The following is a 3,809-nucleotide window of genomic DNA, read 5'->3' as shown; positions in this document are numbered from 1 at the left end:
ATCGCTGGTGTCGCTCTAGAGGATCTCGCCAGTATCGCTCTAGATGATCTCGCTAGTGTCGCTTGTGGGGATCTGTTATTCTTCCATAAATGTAATGTCTTGGTTGCATGCATGTATTTATGTAATCTTTGTAAAACCTTAAGGGAGGTTTGTTGTTTATATTACTAGTGTTTTAACAGGTTGGTATTTAGATTGAAAGTCTTGGGTGGTGGGGGGTGGCAGGAGGGGCTAGTAACAACCTCTAAAATAAATTGAAAGTTGCAACTATATCAATCACATTTATGAAGGATTCATATTTATTCAATATAACTATCATTAATCTTGTAAAATAACAATGTAATTTCCAAAATCATAACAATCACTGTATATTGTCAAAATAATTTCCAAATTATTGTCAAACAGAAGTCTATTGTCAATAAACAAGTCTATCTATTGTCAATCAAAGTTGTGATATTTTGAGATCAAAGCTTAGAGCGTCGTCATTCTACCTTGGAGATTGCCTTATAGCTTTGCTTGGAGACACCTTGGTAGATACATTTGGAGAGACCTTCTTTTTGTCTTTCTTTTGTTTCTTTGCGTTCTCCAAAATTTTCTTGGTCGGTTTTGCTTGTCTTTTTGGTCTCTTGTTGTCCTCTATATTTTCAGTGACAACCTTTGGTCGATATTTTTTTAGACTATTTTTAAAAGTCTTTCAATCACCTGAAATCATGGAATCAAATATAACATGGCATCAATGTGCTATCAGTATCAGTCAAGTATCACTGATAACAAACTATCAATGATAGCATGTTATCACTGATAGTTGGTTATCAATGATTCCAGATATCATTGATAGCATGCTAATGTTATAATTAAGATCATCAATCAATCAATACTTACATTCTTTTTCGTCATATCTTCTTTATCTTTTTCTTTTTGATCTTCCTCTTCGTCTTCAGGATCATCATGCAATTGTTCTTGCTGGTCATTCTCTTGATCATCTTAAGCCTCCTTGTCCTTAGCAATGTCAACTTCAGCCTACATGCATATATCATTTTTGTTATTGTACTTCTTTACATAAAAAGAAAATCACAAGTTTTACCTCTAGACCATCTAAACTTGCATCTAAAAGCTCCAAACTAGATGATGACGCTTTGTTCTTCTCAAGAGATTCTTAAGATTGCTTTTCACCACCTTCTTCTTTTTGTGGAAGTTTATCACTGATAGCTTCTTTTATGTGGCTCAATATATCAATTATCTCCTTGTGCTTTTCATTAATGTCCTTCTTAATATCTTCTTGTCCTCTTTTTAATTCTTCGATTGCCTCTTGTAATGATGCAATTCTTCTCCCAGTTGACATTTGTCTTCCTTCTTTTTCTTTTTCAATATCCATCTCCCTGGTTTCCACCTCTGCAAAATATGCATAATAGTTGGATTGCAATTCTTGTTCAGTTGGAACAAATGAAGCAATAGTAAACTGAAAGTTTAATAAAGATGCTAGTGATACAGCTAGTTTATAGAAATAATCATTGATTTCAAGCTATCACTGATTGCTTCTATCTAACAATAACATGTTATCAATGATAAAAGATGTCACGATAGTTTAAAATGACTGATAGAAGCTATCAATGATAGTGGTATCTTCTATGTCATAAAAGCTGAAACATCGAGTATAGTTACTATCATTTGATAGCATGCTAATAATACGTACAAATAAAGGAAATAACATTGATAAAAGACTTACACCGGTGGCTTTGAAAATATTGTTGTTGATGTGTTGCCAATCATTAGGTTATTGAGACTCCCATTGAGTAAGTCTAGGTCCACCGCTTTTTATTCTTCGTGCAAATCCAATGGTGGGGTTGGATAATCTTGGTATAATTTCAAAAGCCCAATATACCAAAGCTACTGGAAATTCTTGGAGGAAAATGGAAGTTGGCTTATTGATGACAACCTTCTTAAAAAATTCTATAGTTAGTTTAAAGGAAACCCTGCCCCATGGATAAGATCTAAACCTTTCTTCGTCATCCAACATTTTTAGATACTTCCAACTTACTTTGTTATGTCCTTGTGTAGGAATTAGGAAGTTTTCTAGAAAATACAAGTGTGCAAGTTTGACCTTTATATCAATGAGTATGTTGGCATCAGAACCTAACAAATTAAAAGTAGGTTGGAGCTCTCTTCTTATAATTTTTTCATTTGTCTTGAAAAAGAAGTTCCTAATTGTGTTGTCCATTGATTTTGATGCCAACATATTAAACAAATAAGGTGTGATATGAGTTGGTTGGTAGTTGTGAAATATGTCCTTTAATTTGGTAGTTGGTTGGTAGCCTCAATATACCATCTATAGGGTAATCATCACAATTTAAACCTGTTACTAAACAAAAATACTTGAGACTAAATTCTGAAATATGTCCTTCTAAATTAAAGGCCAATATATTTTGCGCATTGCCTTCTAATAAGATGTGATATGAGTTGGTTGGACATCTTTTTCATTTTCATATCTAAGAAGTGCCCAAAAGGACCTCCTCTAAATAGTTGAAGTGACGACTCATCTAATTTTTCTATGTTAGACAGGACATCTAAACTTATGAAGGAGCAAACTTTTAATGGATTTGTCCATTCACTTTCTGGAACAATTAATACATTTTTCTATATATATAACAATAACATAAATGTAAGAAAAAAGCAACCACAAATCTATTTAAATTTATAAAATATCATTAGATTGTGACCTTGATCTTCTTGTGTTTTTTCCTAGATGTTGATCATTCCAATGTTTTTCTATTTTCTTTCTCCATTTATCCTACAAACAAACATGTGGAACCATTACATTCATATCATTGATAGCCATAATAGTGATAGATATTTTTCCTATGAATAAACAATCATCAAATCACAGGGAACTAAATTAGCATCAATGATAGCATCCATCAGTGATAGTTTGTTGATAGATAAATCCATCAACAAACTATCAATGAACTGTCAACATATTCCCTAAAGCATCAGTGATAACTTCTATCCTAAAAACAAACATGTGGAACCATTACATTCATATCATTGATAGCAATAATAGTGATAAATACTTTTCCTATGAATAAACAATCATCAAATCACAGTACATGAACTAAATTAGCATCAATGATAGCATCCATCAGTGATAGTTTGTTGATAGATAAATCCATCAACAAACTATCAATGATCTGTCAACATATTACCTAAAGTACCAGTGATAACTTCAGTTAAACAACAATAAATAACTAAATTAGCATAATATTCACTGAAACATCAGCAAATCACAACGAAACACAGTACTAATATTCACATAATTATCAATCAAACACAGTCAACAATAAACTATCTACATATTCCTCGAAAAACTAGCAAATTACAATCAACATTACAAATAATATTCACATTATCAACATTTTGATGACTATTAGTCTATGATGACTACGCTGTGATGACTACACTATGACCAAAATGCACAATAAAATAAAACACCTAAAAAAGCTGGAGAATGCATGTAGCCCTAATTTGAAATAACTATTTATATTCTTATATAAACTATCAATGGAAGAAGAACGAAGCCATACGTTTTCAAATTCTTGCTATCAGTGATGAAGAGATGACCAAAGGAAAAAGAAGAAACGAAGAAGAACAACGTACCTTTTGAAGTTTGGAGCGAAATTGATGGGGAAGAAGACGGCACTGTCGAAATCAAAAGGTTGAAATCGGAAGGAGACGGTACTGTCGGAGCTAGAAAGGGTTGGAAGTGTTTTTTGCTTTTTTCGGAAGAAGATGAAGGGTCGAAATGAAATTTATAATTA

Source organism: Benincasa hispida, chromosome 10, assembly GCF_009727055.1.
Source record: "Benincasa hispida cultivar B227 chromosome 10, ASM972705v1, whole genome shotgun sequence".
NCBI classification, from domain to species: domain Eukaryota; kingdom Viridiplantae; phylum Streptophyta; class Magnoliopsida; order Cucurbitales; family Cucurbitaceae; genus Benincasa; species Benincasa hispida.
The sequence above is the reverse complement of the archived record's forward strand: the minus strand, read 5'-3'. Positions refer to the sequence as shown.